Below are 22,972 nucleotides of genomic sequence, written 5' to 3'. Positions count from 1 at the left end.
GACACAATGGGTTCTCTCTGATGCCTAAGTGCAACGGGCTCCCTCAAGGGGGCATATATACATTCATTCCATTTCCAAGCAGCGGAATACCTCAATGAAGGGTTCTGCCTGGGACAAAGCGATTGTAAAGCGTTCTGAGTGAAATATCCTCAACATGGCTGGATTCTATGGAGGATTTCGATCACAGAGCAATAACTACAGAAGTCTCGTTTTTAAACGAATTGACCTTTTTTTTTTTTTTCGGTCTCTTGTTCCACATCCCGAGAGAAGTGTAACAGGGACGCCAATGTCCTTTTTTTTTTTTTTAATTGTTGTCACAAAATATTCATTAATTTTATTAACCACAACAATAGAAAATTGTAAGTGTCAATATTGTTCTTGTATTGTGTGTATTATTTAAAAATTTTAACCTTAAGTAATATGAATTGTCCATCTATGCTATGCTATAAAAGGATGTGTGTAAATTATAAATTTACTTGTGTATGAAATATTTGTTTGTATGATTATGTCTGTATATTCCACATTGCTCTAGTATGTATCATAATATTTGTTGACTTATGGACGCTATATGTATTATTTCATGCCAAATTCTATGTTATTGTTATGTTCTGTATTTACAGATATCATTTTTTAATGTATTTCGTATAATTAAGCGCTTTCTTTATGATTGATGTAGACTTCTCATGTGTTTGTGTTGATAGTTGTAACTGTCGTAAAATTAAGTTTACATTTCTCATATTCATAACATCACAGAAAAAAAAATGTTAAAAATGTATTTATATTATATTATCTCAAATAAATAGAAAACTTTAACCCTAATATACTCATGTAAAATAGTGTTTTTATGTGGAAAAAAAAAAGTCCTGTTTTTATCAAATGGTGTCCACTTTCCTATTTGTCTTAAGAATAATGCGTCGGAATTTCTTTATCCCGAAACTTCTTAAAAACATTCGAATTCATTGGAAAAATATTATCGGTAGCGAGTTTTTCGATACCTCGGGCAGAGAGATAAAGTTTTTTATATTTTCTTCCAGGTGACAACGTAGGCTACTTCACACTTTCTTTCCCAAGATAGAAGTTCCAAAATTTTGAAAAACTTTTTCAACAATCCACATTTTGTTCTTTATTTCAAGTTCATTCATAGCCAACTTAAACTGTACACTAATGCCATTAAACAGATTAAAGAATATAGCCTACAATATTTATGGCAGTGAAGCAGCAGAATAACTGAGACTATTAAAAGAACAGATTTTCAACGAAACATCTGCTGTCCTGGAAATAAATAGGTAACCAACTGTTCGAAAATGGTGCCCTCAAAGAAACTGATTTTACCGAGGTCGTGAACATTTTTATGATACCTTCCTGGAATACCTGGGAATATGGACCAAATCGTTTGAAGAACTACAGAATTTTAAGCGGGCACTGTTAAATTATAGCTCTGCATCTTGGTGTAATGTTCAAAACTGTCCCCAAGTATTGTGAACATATACTTGAAGTGATAGAAGGATAGATGAGTTTCTGTTAAATGAAGTGAATTATGTAAGGAATATATAGGATTATTCAAAAGTAAGTTCCCATTTTGAAAATCTTTATTTTCTATACATAATATCAGCAGTTTGGTTTCATATAAGTAGTCTACCATTACTGTTTAGAAGGGTGTTTTCATTCATGATTTTTGTTTGAACTGATGAGTTGAATCAATTCTCTGGTCAAACTGTAAAAACCATGCTAATTGAAGAGTCCATTGCAAGAATGATGGATGTCATTTGGTATACATTTTTGTAGGAGAAGCAATTGAAAGTTTGACATGCTTAGCGCTCAAAGCTTAACTGTGATTTTCTGATCATTACTGGACAATGACTATTAGTGTTAATGCCATATAACTCTGTATGTACATTCTATATGTCTTAAGCTATGCGTTGACAGTCTTGGTTCATTTTCGACAAGAAAGTGACATCCATCATTCTTGCAGTGGACTCTTCAATTATTGGTTTTAATTTCAAAGACGTTTTTGCAAGAATTTCTCTACTTTATGCCAAAACTGTCGGAGGAAATTCAGTCTTTAAAAAGTATGACACGATTCTGATTATTATTTTAATCCTGAAGAATGTTAAAAGGTACTGTAAATAATCTAAGTTAAGCTTAATAGAACTAATATCGGTGTTTACTGTAGACTGATGTGAAATACAGGCATTATTACGAATATGTCTAAAATGTCAGCTTGCAGTAAGTGTCCAGTTTTTTAATTTTGTAAATGTGGCCACCTGGCCATCCTAAATTACTGCTCTCTGATTCACGCCTTTAACTGCGCACATTTCCACCTATCCAGAAAAAGGAAACGATAGAAATAAATATATCATCGTTTCCTTAGTGATAAAAAGTAAAACTACATGTCACATCAAACTTATTCTCTGTTTACAGTTTAGTGTTGTAGTTCATATAACTGGTACAATCACCCATTGCCATTTAACCTGCAATATAGCGAAGGCTGAATCATGTCTCTAAACCAATAACATACTTCTTTATTGTCGGCTGCACTGTCTTGACATACACCGAATTTTCTCTGTGCTAACGGTAGGTAGCAATCAATTATGACTTTTATACAAGCGTCTACTAATGACATGGACCACCAGCGTAGCTCAGAAGGTAGATATATTTTCCTACTGATCCGGGGCTGCGCTAGGGCGTGGATTCGATTCCCCCCTTTGACTGATGGCCCTGTTGAGTTTTTTCCGAGGTTTTCAAAACTGCAAGGAGAATATCAGCTAATCATATGACGAATCATCGGCCTCATTTCTCCAAATACCATTTCACTGTCACCAATTCTATCGACGCTCAGTAATGTAGTAAGTAACTGATACAGCGTCGTTAAATAAATGGCTAAAAAAACTTACGACGTGTACTCAGATGTCCTACGACAGTGATTCGCAACAGGGGGCCGCGGTACTCTAAGGGGCCAAACAAAACTGAACTGGAGGAGGGGTCACGAACAACAACAATAATAATTCAATCATTTAGTGTTCTCCCCAAGGGCAGGTCTTTCACTGCAAACCCAGCTTTCTCCAGTCTTTCCTATTTTCTGCCTTCCTCTTTGTTTCCTCATATCATCCATATATAATGTTTTCTATCCTATGATATCTTCTTCTATTTCGAACTCCTCTCCCGATCACCATTCCTTCCAGTGCATCCTTCAGTAGGCAGTTTCTTCTCAGCCAGTGATATATAACTACAATATTTTTGGACCCAACCAATTCCTCTTCCTCTTCCTGATCAGTTTCAGCATCGTTCTTTCTTCACCCACTTTTTCCAACACCCCTTCATTTCTTATTCTGTCTGTCCACTTCACCCGTTCCATTCTTCTCCATATCCACATTTCAAAATGCTTCTACTCGCTTCTCTTCACTTCGTCGTAATGTCAATGTTTCTGCCCCATGCAATGCCACACTCTATACAAAGCACTTCACTAGTCTCTTCCTTACTTCTTTTTCTAGAGGTCCGCAGAAGATGCTCCTTTTTTCTATTAATGCTTCCTTGGCCATTGCTATCCTCGTTTCGACTTCCTACCAGCAGCTCATGTTACTGCTTATAGTATAATAATAATAATAATAATAATAATAATAATAATAATAATAATAATATTTAAATTATGATTTATTTAACGACGCTCGTAACCGCAGACGTTACATCAGTGTCGCCGGTGTGCCGGAATTTTGTCCCGCAGGAGTTCTTTTACACGACAGTAAATCTACTGACATGAGCCTGTCGCATTTAAACACACTTAAATGCCATTGACCTGGGCCGGGATCGAACCCGCAACCTCGAGCATAGAAGGCCAGCTCAGTACAAAGTACGCTACCGAGGCCGATTAATAATAATAATAATAATAATAATAATAATAATAATAATAATAATAATAATAATAATAATATGTTGTTATTTCATTAAAACTTAAACATCCGACTATTTTGCGTTAAATAAAAACAGAATTGAATTAAATTAAGGGAAACGTCACACACATTAATGCTGTTAATTATCAGAATAATCCGTTTCTGAAGTTACTAAGCATCTAAGAATGCAGGATATTAACTTGAAAATTCGCTAATAAAGTTTCCTGTTACGCATTGTTCTTGTTGGCTGATTACGACAGCTGGGTTGAATGTGGGCATTCTGACTCACATGTTTGGGGTGGCATTATTTATACACAAGCTTACTATCACGCTTCCAGGATTACTGAACAATGAGCGAGTAACGAACACGACGCCTCACTTCATCTTTATTACGGGTTCATAGGCCTACTGCCTGCATTCCATCGCTATGTGGTTACGTGGTGTGCTGCGAAAATGAAGGCCAGTTAGTCATAGGATACTATGGTCTAAGCAAGTCATCATTAGGAAGGTTCGCAAATCAGGCCACGGAGGTACGTAGGCACGTGAATGTGTGGCTGGTTACTACCGAGATGTCAGCCATGTCGGAATCGTATAATGTCTCACTTCCGTCGCCCTCATCAGTCAAGTGCTGAAGACTCGGGCATTAACTCCGTGGTCATGGATGTACAACACACTCCTTGTTATACACCTAAAAATCAGCCACCATAGCGGTTACCATGCGAGAAGTCCGATAATCGATGTGTGGTTTTCCTTGAGCACTTTTGCTATCAGGTTACAGAGGGTCGCACTGAAAGTCATGAGCAACACATTGCTATAATTTCAATTGCAACAATGTAACAAAAACGATTATAAGATCATAATCTAAAGACTTTACACTATGTATTGACATATCGTAACGTCACATGTGACCACAGGCAATGTTTGCAAACTGGTCGACAACGATGGTTCGTTTCGACAGAGTGCTGTCATTAAATTCCTTGTTAAAGAAGAAAATTTGCTGCTGAAATTCACCTCAGACTTCAGCGTGCATACGGATGTGTGCGTGGGCGCCAGCAGTGTTTAGGAGATAGGTGAAACATTTCGAAGATGGGAACAAGATGAGCCTCGTAGCGGTCGCCCTCGAACTGCCTCCACGGAACGCAACAAGGAAAGAGTTGATGAGTTCTGGGATGCATTTTCGTTGAATTTCTTGAACCTGGACAGACCATAAATGCTGTCCGCTATATTCAGACAATTTTGAAGCTCCGTCGTGCAATGCGCGAGAAACGCCCTGGAAAGATCATCCTGTAAAACGATAACGCGTGGCCTCACACTGATCGTGTCACAGAGAAGAAAATCAGAACATTTGGGTGGGAAATTCTTCCGCAATCTCCCTACAGTCCCGATTTGGCACCCTCCGACTACCATCTTTTCGGTTCTGTAAAGGAGCAGCTGCGAGATTCAACGCTACGAGACGCTGGAGGCCATCCGGAAAGCAGTGCGTCAGTGTCTTCGGGAAGATGAAACGGACTTCTACAGCAAGGGAATTTTCAAACTTAGCGATCGGCGGGAAAAATGTGTGCAAAGAAATGGAGACTATGTTGAAAAGTGACAGAAAATTCTGTAGATTAAGATATTGTACCTGATTTTCTAAAAAAATTAAAATTAAAATTTACAACAATGGGTTGTTCATGACTTTCAGTATGACCCTAGTATTAGTAACATTATTTATTTTTTAATTTTACAGCATTAAGGTCACAGGGACTTCTCTTCTATCATACCACGTAGCCATAACACATACAAATACAAACTTACTTACAAATGGCTTTTAGAGAACCTGCAGGTTCATTGTCGCCTTCACATCAGCCCGCCATCGGTCTCTATCCTGAGCAAGATTAATTCAGTCACTATCATCATATCCACCTCCCTCAAACCAATTTTAATATTATACTCCCATCTACGTCTCGGCTTCCCCAAAGGTCTTTTCCCTCAGGTCTCCCAACTAACACTCCATATGCAATTCTGAATTCACTCATACGTGCTACTTGTCCTGCCCATCTCAAACGTCTGAATTTAATGTTCCTAATTATGTTAAGTGGAAAAAAACAATGTGTGCAGTTCTGCGTTGTGTAACTTTATCCATTCCCCTGTAATTTCATTCCTCTTATTGTTAGCCCCAAATATTTTCCTAAGCACCTTATTCTCGAACATCCTTAACCTCTGTTCCTCTCTCAAAGTGATAGTCCAAGTTTTACAACTATACAGAACAACCGGAAATATAAACTGTTTTATGAATTCTTCCAGTTTTTTTTGAAAGCAGACTAGATGCCAAAAGCTTCTCAACCGAATAATAGCAGGTACACAAATACAAACAGTAACAGTAAAAAGACATAATGTGAATAACATGAAAGTACAATGATCAACAGAATCAAAAGTGAATGCTATAAAGAGCACTTACAACACTAATACAAGGAAAAGAACCATTGGCAGATCTCAAAAGAAATGGACAGAAAACAAGACCGTAACAGACCACTCTAGCTATAATAATACAATAATAATAATTATACGTTAAGAGTAAAACTGACAACATGACTGTTATTAAACGTATTATGGCTTAAACATCTTAAGTTGTGCAACTCGGCAGGTGTTCAGCAAGCAATTCTATAAAGAAGAACGCGATTATTTCTTTAATGTACCTGAATTTTGATATTGTCCAACAGTCTCTGACATGGTGACATGGGCAGGGAAAAAATCCAGAGCCGTGGAAGCAGTATACTGAAGTACAACTGTAAGTACAAGTACTGGAGTACAAGACACGGAAAAAATAGAAGATGAACAAACAGTAGCTTATACAACAATTGAGATTTAACATTAAATTTACAGAAAACAAAATGTTTATCAATTTTAATCCTAAAAAATTTAATAAAAAAATTGAGGCATATATTATGTATTAAATAAAATTGAAATTACGAAGAAGAAGATAAAAGGAAAGGATGCTATGCAATACAAAGCTTAAATGCAGAGGTGCCAACCTTTCAAAAGGATTAATTATATCAGTAATCCCATAGTATAGTCATGTACAAACAACTAAAACTATAGATTGAAAAATGTTTTAAACTGGTACTCGAATGGAAGAACGAAAAAAGAAAAACCAAGAAAATCGTGTAAAATAGGAATCATTGAAGCAATTCAGGAAAGAGAACAAGAGGGTCAATGGATGGACGAGGTGACTTGGTTCTTAGGAATCGCAATAAGCAATGACGATAAAACCGACATATACGAGGGAGAGTCAAAAAGTAACCTTAATAATTGTTTTATTAATAACATAAAATTACAAAGGCAAAAAAGGTCTATTATCTTTCATTGGTCAAACAAATTGGAATGGAAAGAATAAATGAAATAGCTAGAATTGAATGAGAAAAAAAATGGATAAGAAAAAATGGTTTAGTTTTTTGAATAGTACTATCAATAAATAAAATAAAACATATATATTCAAAAGTTTTAAATACACTAGAATAATGGAAGATTTATATATGCTAGCTGCACATTGCAGATTGAAACGTGAAGTACATCTTAGCCAAGTGAGCAAAGACTAATTGTAACAACATACTAAAATGAGTTGAGTCTTGCACAAAACTAAACGCAAGTGCAAGATAAAACATCTTATAGTAAATAGTTAAGTTTAGAAACTATATTACAAATTGTATACCTATACGTAAATTATAAATTATGTAATGTAAGGCTTCAATGATTATATGTATGTATATTTTTCTTTCTTTTGTCTGTGAACTATAATAAATAGCCTATATATCATAATTGTTTTATTAATTGAATATGTACAACAGACTACAAACACTTCGTCACTTTTCAACATAGTCCCCAGTACGTTCAATGCAAGTGATCCTGTTATACTATGTTGAAAAATGATGAAGTGTTTGTAGTCTTATTGTACATATTCAATTAATAAAACAATTATTAAGGTTACTTTTTGATTCTCCCTCATACATATTATTATAAAGACAAAGAACGAACAAAAGGAAGAAATGGAACAAAGAATAGGAAGGAAAAGAAGAAATGAACGAAGAAATGAAAAGAAAAGGGACAGAACAAAAGAAACAATAAGGGTTGTGTGTTATTACGTGTAGGTATACTTCTGGGAATGTTGGATGGTTTTCAGACCACAAAAGTAAATTATAGATTATTGGCGTGCCGAGGTATGTATTACGGTGAAGGAGGAGGTCCTCAGATGTGAACCATCTTTCACAGAAAATACGACTGGCGAGAAAGTACTCTTTATAGGTGGGGCAGACTGACTTCAGGGGATTTCTCACTTAGAAATCTGAGAAAAGCCATGACACAATCTAGCCAGGAAAATCGAACAAACCTATCATGTGGTACCCGTTCTTGAACGATGTACGGGGCTTGAACCTACACTTTTTTACGCAAGAGAAAACTGACAAGGCTTTATATACGCCCTGACAGCCTTGGAAAACTCAGAAGGTTACCAGATAATTATACGTAGTTATAGTGATTCGTCGGATTCAACACGAAGTGTTATTTTGTAGTTCATTGTTATGAACTATGGCACACTACAACTATACAATGGAAAGGCTTCCTGTACCAGTGGGAGACATCAGGTTTTGTAATAGAGAGTAACGGTTCCGATATGATCCAACACATAAGTGCAAAGATTTGTATCTAGCACACAAACTGGAGAAATCCAATTAAAATACAATCGTTATCTTAAAATTTGTTCCTGCTAATATCATGCAACACAATAACTTTAATGGGTATATTGACAGGGTATTGTGGCATCAGAAAACACTTCACAGAATGAGACCCTATGGTGGAAAATCCCAAGTGGACTGGAAGAAGAGACCGTCCGACACGTCATTTATTGATGGGATTCAAACTAAAAAAAAAAATGCATAAATATCTCATTTATTTAAGTAGGTGGACACAGGAAAAATTAAAACCACAGGCATTAAATAGATTCGATATGTCATGAGATTTACACCAGGCAGAATGATTTTAACAGTGACCGAAGAAATGCTACCAGAAAGAAAACCATTAGGGCATCCAAAATCAAGATTCTTTAATAATATTGGCAGTGGTTTAAATTTTTTTAATTGCACAATTGGAAGACTTATAGTTCAAATAAATTTTAAAAAATGACATAACACTGTGAAGTCAGCAGCAAGAAACGCGTAGCTTGGAATGTTAGGGTGCTATTCATAGACATTTCGCAGCACGCGCTACGAGCGTACTAAGCTAGCCCCGGCTATCCACTGGTTACTAGTACAGAATTCAAATCATATCCTATCGCTAACACTGGTTTATGAATACGAAAAACGCTGATCATCCACCGGAAGCCCGCGCTAAAAATGTCTATGAATACGGCCCTTACCGTTTTATAATAATAATAATAATAACAATAATAATAATAATAATAATAATAATAATAATAGGAAAATATTTGGGGCTAAGAGGGATAAGGTTACAGGGGAATGGAGAAAGTTACACAACGCAGAGCTGCACGCATTGTATTCTTCACCTGACATAATTAGGAACATTAAATCCAGACGTTTGAGATGGACAGGGCATGTAGCATGTAAGTTATGGGCGAATCCAGAAATGCATATACAGTGTTAGTTGGTAGGCAGGAGGGAAAAGACCTTTGGGGAGGCCGAGACGTAGATGGGAAGATAATATTAAAATGGATTTGAGGGAGGTGGGATATGATGATAGAGACTGGATTAATCTTGCTCAGGATAGGGACCAATGGCGGGCTTATGTGAGGGCGGCAATGAACCTCCGGGTTCCTTAAAAGCCAGTAAGTAAGTAAAAGTAGTAATAATAATAATAATAATAATAATAATAATAATAATAATAATAATAATAATAAAAACCAAAACCAAGGACTACATTTTTAGGAAAACCCACCAGGTAATCATCTCCGGCGGGGATCGAAGCCACGCCCAAGCGCAGTTCCGGATCAGGAAGCAACCAACCCTCCCACCTGAGCTACGCCGGTGGTACAAGGACTACATGGTTTAGAAGTACAGTACTTAAATTTGGGAAAGGTACAGCAAAGCACATGAAGTTCAGGGGAGCAAGAGTTTCTATGCTAACGCTCCAAAAATTCAATGTGTGAAAGATGAATGAACAGTGTTTAGATTTCGAGAGCAAATCCTGCGCTGCATGTCCGTCTCGTCTGAATTATGCACGGGGTGCAGGAGGTGGGTCCCGGTACTCATTTAGTCTGAGCTGTTCTTGGAGTTATCACCACGCTCGCTTGCACGTTGTCTGTGCTGGCAACGCTAGTCGCACATCGACCCGTCACGTTGCCATGGCGACAGCATCTCTCCCTCTCCTTTTTTATTTCGTGGTCCGACCGGTCGCCTCACCCCCTCAATACTATAATTGTAGTATAGGGGGGCAAGCTGAGTAATTAGACGGGCCACGTGCAGTGAACTACACGCGTGTACCTATATACAACTGGAACTAACGTATCGGAATGCCGTTCAGAACACTTTCTCGCCCAAGAACAGCGCTCGCCGTACTTAAAAAATACAGCTATACTGCAAGCTTTAAACGTAGAATTACGAATGGGGCTTCATAGCACCGGTACAGTTATTTTATTACTAAGGACCGGATGTTGATGAAAAGTCATCATCTTATTTTTCAAATTAGAACGATGCCTATTAATATAGAAATTCCTCCTATGTTAACATCAACGTTTATTTTATTTTAGTTGGTTATTTAACGACGCTGTATCAACTGCTAGGTTATTTAGCGTCGATGAAATTGGTGATAGCGAGATGATATTTGGCGAGATGAGGCCGAGGATTCGCCTTAGATTACCTTGCATTCACATTTCTTATACTGCATTTTTTGACGTTAATATCAACTTAAAAAAGTAATTCCTTATACTGCATTTTTTACGCTTTTGAACTAATAGATCATTTTTATATTTTTTCGGCATTTTTGGTCATTTTTAATGCTTTGAAGAACTTTTCCATCATTTGGAATGCATTTTACTTTCTTCTTTACCGATAGGTCTATTAAATCATTTTCTAAGAAAATAGGTCAGTAGTAATTACCTACTGAATAAGTGAATAATGGTGAATTCCATCCCTCATTCCGCTGAAGGCTTCATTTCACACAACAGAAGTAATAGAAAATGCTTGACAGTAGCTTAGTTTAAGTGAGGACTTTGATCGCTACTGTTCTTTTGTCGGTACGAGGATGTCTTTAGAATTTATGTTTGGAAGGGGGAAAACTTTCACCATGTCCTGGATAGGAGGTTGTGTCCTTAACATGGTTCGGAAGAGATGTCTACTGTAGTAGAAAGTATTTTTTAACACAATGATTGCAAGAATGCACGCTGCGCCCACAATTTGTTTTGTCATTCACACTCCCTCATCTGGAAGATCTGGTAACAAAAGTGAAGCACGAGAAGAGGAGGAGACGAAGAATGAAAACACTGACATGGACCACCCTGATTGAAACACATTTTAGACCCTCATTAAAATCTATAGTTTTCCCTTAAAACTTTTATTTTGTTGCATATTCTTTTTCTTTATCTTAGCCAAATTCCAGGAAGTTTCCTCCTCTCTCCGAGATTTGCAGGGGGTCATTGAAACAAGGTGACTAATTTTTAAGACGTTCTGGTGCGAATACGGTGAATAACATTTAAATGTAATTTTCTATTAATTTTATGTCATTTTTCCATTAGTTTAAGGGCATTTTAATGATCATTTTAAGTAGATTTTTAGGTCATCAACATCCGCCCCCTATTTATTACTCATATCTCTGCCTCTGTGCAACGTCATAGTTCGCGGTGAGCGGAAAGAGAGAGTGAGAGAACAGAAGTTTGCAATGTTCTTTAATATTCTGACGCCCACGATCAAGATAAGCAACTTCAAATTTTCCGGTCACTCACCGGTACAGATATAACAAAAGAACTGTAAACGAAAGTCGAAAGTATTTTAGATTATACATTTATTTTGTTTCGTTATTCTTAATTACACTTTTTGCAGGTATCAGAATTGCTACTCGTCCCGATTTCGACTTTGTTGTTCCGCGTCCCGTCATGATGTCAATCGGACCTCCAATTGTACCGGTTTTCGGGACTTTTATAATTTAATTCACAAATTTACTATGGAAATAAGTTTATTGTTTCTGTGTTATTCTGACTGCTTCTACTTCGCTACCAAAGACAGATCTGTATTGGCCGGCTGCTGCATAGAAAGAGAAGAGTTACAGAAGATACCTGCCATTCAAGCAATGGCAAAAAATATGGAATTTCCAATGTCATCAGTAGACCTGGAATTTTAGAGTAATTGCCCGTTTTGTTCGTTAAACATTAATTTTTAAAAATTTAAATATGTCCACGTTTTGTAGAAAACCACGGAAGTTAGTGAAGTTTTATAGTAGGCTATTCTAAAACGCCTATATTTGTGTATTTAGTGCCTAAAGTGCCTATTTCCACATATTTAAATACATTTTAAAAATCTATACTAGAATTTACAAGAATAAAAGATACAACTCAACTATGCACATCCCTTGACATCTGTATTATGTTCATAGTTAAAAATGAACAATCAACATTTGAAATTATAAACATATGTTCTAAAGCTTCTCAATCTGTGAAATACAATAAACATAAAATTGTCAGGATTCAGAATTTCAGATAGTACGTTCTTTCTTTCTTAAGGCGTGTTTAAGTGAAGTTGAAAACATATGGAAATGCCTAATCAGAAACTATTAAAGAGTTTGCTTATACGACAGTGGCTCCCAGAACTCCAGGAAATGATTTTTGGCGGAAGTATCATATTCTGCCAACAAGGAAATAAGAAATTTAAGTTTAACTACGCCATTCTAACCTTTGGTTGTGTGAAGCGTTCCTTCTTCTGTCACAAACTGATATTGATTAACAAAAGACACAGCTTGACAATGGACAATTTGTAAAATATGACTGATATGTATTGCAAAGAAAGTTATGAATGAAAGTTGTAATTTTTCTAACGCTTAACTTTTATTCATAAAAAAAAATTGAGGGGCTATTATACCTACTATTTTAAGTGCCTATTTTATTATTTTACAAAGCTTTTTTTAGGTGCCTAAACATATATATTTTAATGGCTTAAATCCCAGGTCTTAGTCATCGGATACTGAAGAATGCAAGGTCCTCTACCAACAACTTAAGACCAAGAAAAATTAATTACATTTCCGTGGATCCCTGGACACTGTGGGATAGAAGGAAATAAGATCGCTGATTTTGTTGTCGAGAAAGGCTTCAAAATTGTACAGCTGAACAATAAACCAATATAATTTCAATAGTAAAGAGATTCATTTACAAGATCGTCACGAAGATCTCTGAATAACGACTCCTAGAAAGGACTTCAGGTAAAGATTGGAGGGAAGCCACTAGAAATACCCCGGATTCTTCGGGAAGTGGTTGGCATATATATATATATATATATATATATATATATATATATATATATATATATGCGCTCTGAACTATTTTCACATGACAGGAACTGTGTGCATTTGACGTTCAAGTTCGCCGAAGGGTTACAGAAGACCTAATCTGTTACTCGAAGACCAAAAACCCACCATTCTTCATGACAACGCATAATGCCATATTGTCCTTCATGTGGCCGTGTTACTTCAGCATTGACAGTGTTATATCATTTTCCATACTTTCCTGATAAGATTTTAAGTCACTTCAACTTTTTTATAGCCTAAGCTTTTACAAGACCTACTACCCTGCATTAGATTCAACTCAAAAGAAGATCTACTTTCAAGAAATGAGGCGGTCTGTGAACACTACTGATGGAACACTGACGAGGAAATTAGACTTATCTCTAAATTCTGGCGACGCATTGTTCAAATGGATGGGGACTATGCCATGGGGTTATAGAACTAAAATTACCCTATGTTTTTAAAACACAGTAATTATGTCAATTGTCAATAACTATCTCGTCACTCTAGTATTAGCCGCCCAAGTAAATCCTAATTTTTTTTTTTTAATTTACTATAGACCTATAAATAACGAATGAATTATCATTTGCAAAATTGACGACGATTCCTATGTTCAGAGCCGTGATTCTTTTTCATTAACGATAAGCGTAAGAAGTTGTTTACAAATTACGCAAGAAGCATCTGTACGTTTCTCATGGGGAAAGAAATTTTCTCATGAAATTTCGGCCAGTGTATGGAACCGGTGCCCACCCAGCAGCGTGATTAACTTGGGGAGCTACGATAGGTAGCGAAATCCGGTTGCGAATGCCAGCTATAACGGCTGGGGGGATCATTGTGCTAACCATACGATACCTCCATTCTGGTTGGATGATCGTCCACCTCTGCTTCGAAATGTGGGCGTGGGGCCAGTAGCCGGCTGCTCAGTCTAGGCCCTTCACGGGCTGTAGCGCCACGGATTATTATATCTGTACGTTTCATGCGAATTATAAACTATTTATGATTACATTTTAAATCAATATCTCGTGAATTTCAGCTAATTGTAAAATTTTTTAACCTCTTGAAAAAATAAATAAAAAAAAAACATTACAAATAGAATTTCTGTCGTCTGTGTCACTGAAGAATGTTGAATCTTTAGCGCTTCCCTGATTCAAACAGGAAGAAGATTTGATGCTATCATTACATCATAATTTCAGATCCAGCTTCCTTGTGGGGGGGGGGGGGGGGAATTATAATGGCACAGACTGAGTTTTTACTCTGCATTCCTATGGAGATAATTTCGCTAACCATGCTAATTTTTGTTGTAGCAAAGCAGTAGCTTATCGTCGCTTTATGAGAAGGAACGACCATATGAAGATAACAGGTCTAACCTACTCCTCGTACGACGTATTATCGCCGTCGCGTCGTGAGCAAAAGTGCGAGATTTAGGGCCTATGCCAAAATCGCGAGCAATAACTCATTGCTAAGATGATATGCTTATTTTTAATTGGTTTATTTTATGACAGTTTATCAACTGCTATGATTATCTAGCGTCTATGTGAGATGGTGATAATGTCAACGAAATAAGTCCAGGGTCCAGTGGAGAAAATGTACCCGTACTCCAGAGCGGTTATTCTTTCTATTTTCTACAAATTTACGCAAAATACAAACACAATAAATTATCACCAATAAACAAGGCCCTACCTGGTGATGTCAGAAAGACAAATAAGGGAAATTACGTATTGCATGACCTGTATCAAGTAAGTGATATCTTAAACTTAAAAGGAAAAGGAAAGGAAGCAGATGTCAGCAATGCGGTTAAAATGCATCTCAATGATGCTTGCAAGTCACGTTCACGGGTTGGAATTCTATCTAGTAGTTTGTTCGTCATTTTAGGTGTAGTATCTTTATTTCCGGAGTCCTACCATGTGCATTAATTCCAAAGCTGTACTTCCAGTAAACACTACTAGGGATATGAAAACTTTCAACTGACAGACATAGATGAATATGTATACACATACATATACGTATACAGATGGATCGATAGGTAGATGGACATGCGGCAGAAGCGATGTACGGACAAACGGCTATTGACAGAAACAGGTAGATGTATTGGTACATATGGCAGGATACGATAGATCAGAGAGACAGGCAGGCAGGGATGGACAGACAGACAGACAGACAGGATAGATAGATAGATAGATAGATAGATAGATAGATAGATAGATAGATAGATAGATAGACAGACAGACAGACAGACAGACAGACAGACAGACAGATAGATAGACAGATAGACAGACAGATAGACAGATAGATAGACAGACAGACAGATATAGATAGATAGATAGATAGATAGATAGATAGATAGATAGATAGATAGATAGATAGATAGATAGATAGATAGACAGATTAGGATAGATAGACAGACAGATTAGGATAGATAGACAGACAGATTAGGATAGATAGACAGATTAGATTAGATTAGATTAGGATAGATAGATAGATAGATAGATAGATAGATAGATAGATAGATAGATAGATAGATAGATAGATAGATAGATAGATAGATAGATAGATACCCATCGCCATAATCATCATCATCATGGATTAATTAGTCTTCTTAGACTTTTAACGTCTTCAAGGCTTTAAAAACTGGTCTCTCCTTTTCTGCCAGCGCCCTCCGTCTCTGTTCCCTACGTCTGTATTCGTATATTCGTTTTGGAATTATGTTATTGTCCAGCTCTTACCATGTTTACAAATATCCTCACCATGTCATTCTGAGCCTTTCCCTCTTTTTTTCTCGTTGGGGATTCCAATTCAACATAGTCATCTCATCAACTTCTGGTTTCCTTAACGTACGACGTTCATTTCCACTATTCTGTGCTTGATTTGTTGTCCTGTTTGAAGTTGGTTCTTCCCCTCATTTTCTCAATTGATAAGATTTCTGGCTATCTTTGTTAAATATTAGCCTCGGTTATCTATTTATGAAAGTCTGTGACTATCTACATATTACTTCGTATAATACGTCATTCCCCGCACCGAGAATGGGCTCCGGGATCCTTTGTGAAACAAAAAAAAAAATATATATATATATATATATATATATATATATATATATATATATATAAATTTGAATGCTTAGGCTACTATAACACTGTGAGGCATAACCAAATGCTAATGTTATTAGTAGTTAGACAATGAACAATGTAACGTGTATATCCACGCTGAATGACGCGATCTATTCCCGCTACGTGCATGAGGGCGCAGAATTTTCGTATGAAATTAGTTGTGCCGCGTGGCCTCTCTCAGTGATATCTCGGCATCGAGAGCAGCTACAGACCTGTGCATCCATTCGGTTTCATTTTGTAATTGCGAGTTCTGCAATAGTTATAATAGACGTACTATTACACTTTGAATGAACCACAGTGAAAAATTTGTTACGTGCTGGAACTAATTTCGGATTGTCGCTTCATAAAAAGAGAAAATACAATGCATGCCCTTAATTACTTTTCTTATTACAGCCACATGTTTTCCGTTTGTAAACTGGAACAAAAATAAAACATTGAAACCAACACAACTGTAGTTTAATTCGCAAAACTTCTTACTATGTTCCATTCAGTTCCATTTTCATCTTAAAATTTGTTTTGTGATCTGGATTTCGTTTGTCCTTTCCCATAATTCTTCGTTTGAGATTGTATCAGACCATTTGATATTTAGGACTTTCGGTATAGCGCTGGCCTTCTATGCCCGAGGTTGCGGGTTCGATCCCGGGCCAGGTCGATGGCATTTAAGTGTGCTTAAATGCGACAGACTCATGTCTGTAGATTTACTGGCCTGTATAAGAACTCCTGCGGGACAAAATTCCGACACACCGGCGACGCTGATATAACCTCGACAGTTGCGAGCGTCGTTGAGTAAAACATAACATTTTTAGGACTTTCCGGGAACATCTTTTTATAAAATATTGTAATTTGTTGTTTATTTCCAGAACTACTTTCCAGGTCTCACATCCATGCAGAAGAATACATTTTTAAATGCTATTGAAGGTTTTTAGCTTTGTTTTTAAGGAAGTGTTCTTTGTTTTCCATATTTTGTATTATTGGCCGAAGCAGGTTTTACTTCTTTATAGGTGTTTTATCATTCACATCCTCTAATGGTCGCCCATATTTATTTTGTTACCCAAATACATAAAGCTTTTTACATCCTGAAGTTTTTCTTTTTATTTTCTAGCTTAAATTGGATGCTGTTAGATTTTGTTGCTGATTTTGTTTTGTTTGTGTTTGTTACCATTCCCATTACTTCTTCTTAACTCAAATTATTTAATGATAACGTAATAATAATAATAATAATAATAATAATAATAATAATAATAATTGTTTAGGATTTTTGTATACAATACAGTAGTTATCCTTCATCCAAAGAAATTTTGCTCCTCTATAAATCTGTAACTTGGTGTAGCTATATTTCTTTTGACACCATCCATCCATCCATCCATTGTTCTCTTGGTTATCCTCTTTTCTTCTCCTCTCCGCAGCCCATCCGAGCGTCATCTTCGGCATTCTGCCATTTGTGGTCCTCTTCACGTGTCCAAACCATTTTAATCTTTTTTCAATATAACGTTCTTTTCTAGTTCCATAATAATTTCTCTTTTAATTTCTAATATTTTCCCTTCCTTGATTTATATTATTATTATTATTATTATTATTATTATTATTATTATTATTAACCTCTCAGTACGCTACGCTGGTTCCTTGATTGGTTGTAAAGTAAGTTTTGATTCACGAAATACAAGATCAATTTATCGTAACATATGGCTCTAAAATACTTACATATTATGAATATAAAAAATAATGCAGTTTTCGCCACTCACCAGGAACAGTTGATCACGCAACAACTGGATATAAATATTTGACGAAGGCTTGGTACTCGTTTTAATATATTTGAAGTACAAAATGTCGTAAAGTTAATTTTATATCACAGAGTGCAGTTTCACAAAAAGGACTTTGTCGACAGACTTTTTACTGTCCCCTGCTAATTGGTTGTCATAAGTAAATGTTTTCCTTACTATGACGGAAGTCTTGTATTCGCCTGTTAATAACCAATCACAACCCTCGATTAGAAAAATTGACAGGCTCCCTTAATGTACACGTAGATGGAGAGTTGCCACATCTTTCCCGACTTTCAAGAATCCCATTAGTTAGCACGAGAATATCATTGAATGTGGCAACTGTGAGCATGTGAATGGGAGGGACGGAATGGGATGGTCAGAGGTGTTGTGTAGAAAGTCGTAAATCTGTTAAGTGGGCGTTCAGAGGAGCCTCCGAACTGCACACTATGGTGTGAATATACTTTGCATCAGACACAGGGAATGCGATTTGGACTTCTGAATGAAGAAGAAAGTAGGTCTTGTTATGAGTATAAGGAATATCCATATTAGAAAGTCGGTTTTACAGGTCGTAATATGAAGTAATCAATAGGTGAAACGATTCTAATAATTAAACCTGACATAGTTATACAAAGTTTGTAACAAAGAACTGTCATCATCCTTATTACATCACATAATCATCATAGCAGAAGATGAAAATACAGAGTGAACCGTAAGTAGTGTCGTTAATTTCAGGAGAGTTGTTAATTGAGATATTTCAAACAAAATTTTCAATAAAATTTTGCTCGTTTTTACTTCCTTTCCGAGATAAAAATTGTTTTAGTCTGTATGAAATATTTCATAGCGTGTTCTGGGAAGGTCATTGATTTAATTCCCAAACTGGTCAGTCAATTTAAGAGAACAGTGTATTATGATAATAAATTATGGAAAGAATTTTAGTTTTGTCCTTTAAATGTGCAGAAATTTGAGCCAAATGTAACTTTTCGTTCTGCAAAGGAATTTTACAATGTTACATTTGTTGGCATCAAATTTCTGCACATTACTTACGGTTCATTCCGTCCGTCCGTCCGTCCGTCCATCCATCCATCCATCCATCCATCCATCCATCCATCCATCCATCCATCCATCCATCCATCCATCCATCCATCCATCCATCCATCCATCCATCCATCCATCCATCCATCCATCCATCCATCCATCCATCCATCCATCCATCCATCCATCCATCCATCCATCCATCCATCTATCTATCTATCTATCTATCTATCTATCTATCTATCTATCTATCTATCTATCTATCTATCTATCTATCAGGATGTATGGAAGTTTCTTTTAAGTACTCGTAAGGTTGAAGGGTCCATGCAAAATTTCTCTCTGTTCTGAATTGTCACCATAAAGCCAGATCACTTTGCCTTTCTCTTCGAGTCAGGTCGAGCAGTATCACTATACTGCTGAGGAAACACAAAACTGACCTCCCGAAGGAATGAGAGCCAAGCACGTTGCCTATAAATCTACCCACCGCTGTTCTGTAATATTCACACGTTATATCCGACTTCAAATTACGCATTTTATTTCCTGTATCAGTGAATAGTGTAATACTCTGCATTAAGATGCTGTGAGCGGGTCGTTCCTCGTGCATTCAACCTCATTTCACTTGAAATGTAAGCTGCTAAATTGAATTTCCCCTTCTGTTTTAGCATTGCTACTGCGGGGGAAGGACAGGAAGGAGCCCGTATAAAAACAGGAATGAGGTGAGCGTGGACATGCATGCGTTCAGCAGTGCGGGAACTGGTGCGGCAGTCATCTCACTTCACGCACCGAAAGACAGCGGGAATCTATCCAATAATAATAATAATAATAATAATAATAATAATAATAATAATAATAATATGCAAATCTAGTTTTCAGGTAAAGCTCTCTGTGAAGCAGACTTGAATAATTTCAAGGGAAAAGTTGCTCCGGGGCCGGGTATCGATCCCGGTACCTTTGTCTAAGCGCACCAATACTCTACCGACTGAGCTACCCAGGAACTTCACCCAACATTGTCTCAATTTTTCCCTTTATATTCACATACCTCCAATGGGCTGACAAGACGCCAGAAATCCACATCGAGTGCACGCAAACGCTGTGTGACTTGAAATTGTGGTTTTCTGTTAACGTACCTACAGTAACGTATATATTATGCAAATCTAGCTTTCAGGTAAAGCTCCCTGTGAAACAGACTTGAATAACTGAGACGGTGTCGTGTGAAGTTCCTGGGTAGCTCAGTCGGTAGAGCGTTGGTGCACTCAACCAAAGGTCCCGTATACAAATAGTAGACGTTACGTTCAACTTTACTTGTAATTTAAGGTTCTTTTTAAAAAATATAATGTAATTTCTAATTCTTGTAAAATTTCTTAATTTCTTTTACGGTCTAACAAGTGCATTCATCTATTTTTCCTAAAAAAATAAAAAAGTTAAGTATTTAACCTGGATAAGAATCAAACTTTAGCTATCACACAGAAAAGTGGAAATTGCTAAGGCATTGTACACTTTAAGTTTTGTTCTTTTTTCTGACTATGTTTCAAATTTTATTCAATACGCCAATTATTTGTTGGTAGCCTATTTAATTAGGTCTGTATGGAAATCTTTTCCGACTTAATATGTGACATCCTAAATAGTTTAATCGCCGTACTTGTTCTAATATTTTTATCCTTTAGTACTTTTTATTTCTTACAGGTTGTTGATCTGAAAAGGCTCAACTTTTGTTGTGCTTTATTTTATTCCTTCCTTTATGCCTTCGATGTAACAGTAAGAAACATTAAAACGTGATTGAAGTTTGACAACTGTTCTATTATTTCATTATTTATTACTATTTTATATCTCATTATGATTTTTACAACAAAAAGTCATTGTTTTGGTCTTCCTAATATATATTAGTAGTAATTAATAAGTTAATTTTTATACGAATATTTTACGCATTATGTAAAACGCGATGATCAGAGATTAGTTAGTGTCAGCGATCGCCATTAGTACTGACACACAGCAGTAAAGAGGAAAGCAATAAAACTTACCATAATAACTTATGTATTGTACTCGCCAAACTCAGACGACCCCAGCTCAGAGGAAAGAAGTCAAAGAAGTCACATCAACATGCTCTCGATGTTTATGTTATGCAGTTGGTCTCGTCCGATAACTGAACTGTTTTATAACAGCGTTGCCAAACATAGACGGCCTCAGTCCGAGTAGAGGGGTCAGCTTATCTTGCCTCAAGAGATAACTACTAACTTCTCTGTTAAAAAAAAAAACACCATACTTGTCTCAGCCCAGCGGCTGGGCTAATTCAGAGTCATAATGTGACAACGCTGCATAACTAACAGGCATGCACCGTATGATTTTGTTATGTTTTGGGTAAAGCACGAGTCAGCAGAGTGGTGTGAATGAGGTCGTCTAAGCTTGCGAGAACAATAAACTCCTAATAATGTATGTGTAAAGTTAGCATTAAACATTCATTTGATTAGTACATGAATTGCTTGATATTATTTATTAGCAGTTAATTCCCGATATTTCGTGGTCATCGCGTAGTTTATTCCCAGTCTTGACAGCGGAAATCTCACCATTAAAAAAAAAACGAGGGAATTATGCGAATAAATACTGCATTTTCTTTATGTGCTTATTAAACAGGGTAGGCGACAGTGAAAAATCAAGTTTGACTCGTCTATTGATTTGTTTCAAATCTGAAAGTTCATCATTTTAAGTTAAATAATTTTCAACCTTCCAAACAATTTCAATAATTATTACTCTTCCATTTTTTATGTCCTTCAAAGTCTAGTCTTGTTTATTATTGCGTACATATCGCTCCAAATAACAATTTTGGTACTACCATTCAGATATAGTGCGAACAATACCAACGTAACTACAGTATTTATAACACGTTAATCTCAAGAATGAAACTGATCAGAAAGAAAAAAAGGAATTGGTTGGATCACTGGTTGAAATGAAATTGCCTACTGAAGGATGCACTGGAAGGAATGGTGAACGGGAGAAGAGATCGGGGCAGAAGATGATATCAGATGACAGACAACATTAAGCTATATGGATCATATGAGGAGACTAAGAGGAAGGCAGAAAATAGGAAAGATTGGAAAATATTAGGTTTTGCAGTGAAAGACATGTCCTAAGGCAGAACACGTATGTATGTATGTATGTATGTATGTATGTATGTATGTATGTATGTATGTATGTAATCTCAACAAAGTAACTGTAACCGTTTATGTACTTAAGACTTAAGAGACACTCTACACTTTATGATACTAATACCTAATGCAGCTGAAGAAAATAAATTAACAAAAATAGCATTCTGTTAAAGCATCAAACACAGTACTATATTTATTTTCCTAGTAATATTCTGTATTTCACGTGCATCTGCTTCCACCATAAACACACACGTAATTTAATAATTAATATTAATTCGATAGTTAGGCGAAAACTTGTCACAAGCAGATACACATATGAGCAGGCGACAGGAACAAAAAATTTAGATCTCATTCATGACGCAAGCTTTCTAATTATATATTTTTACCCCTTTGGAAACAATAGATTATCTTATCGTGTTGCTATTTTTTTATAATAACCTCATTTGTAGTTTATTTTTAACTATACTTAAACTACAAACAGATATTTTTAATAAATCGTACGTCAATTCAAATATCAGATAAGTAATTTTAAATTTCATTGTTTATTTATTATTTTTTTTATCATTTCTTTACTCAAC

General features: G+C 36.2%; 1 protein-coding gene across 2 annotated transcripts in view; it reads right to left on the bottom strand.

Annotated features, from left to right (window-relative positions):
* Positions 1-22,972, bottom strand: part of nmo (serine/threonine-protein kinase nemo) — a 329,069-nt gene that overhangs the window by 79,219 nt on the left and 226,878 nt on the right. The window lies entirely within an intron of this gene.

Source organism: Periplaneta americana, chromosome 15, assembly GCF_040183065.1.
Source record: "Periplaneta americana isolate PAMFEO1 chromosome 15, P.americana_PAMFEO1_priV1, whole genome shotgun sequence".
In the NCBI taxonomy this organism is placed as follows: domain Eukaryota; kingdom Metazoa; phylum Arthropoda; class Insecta; order Blattodea; family Blattidae; genus Periplaneta; species Periplaneta americana.
Note: the sequence above shows the minus strand (reverse complement) of the source record. Positions and strands in the feature narration are given on the sequence as shown.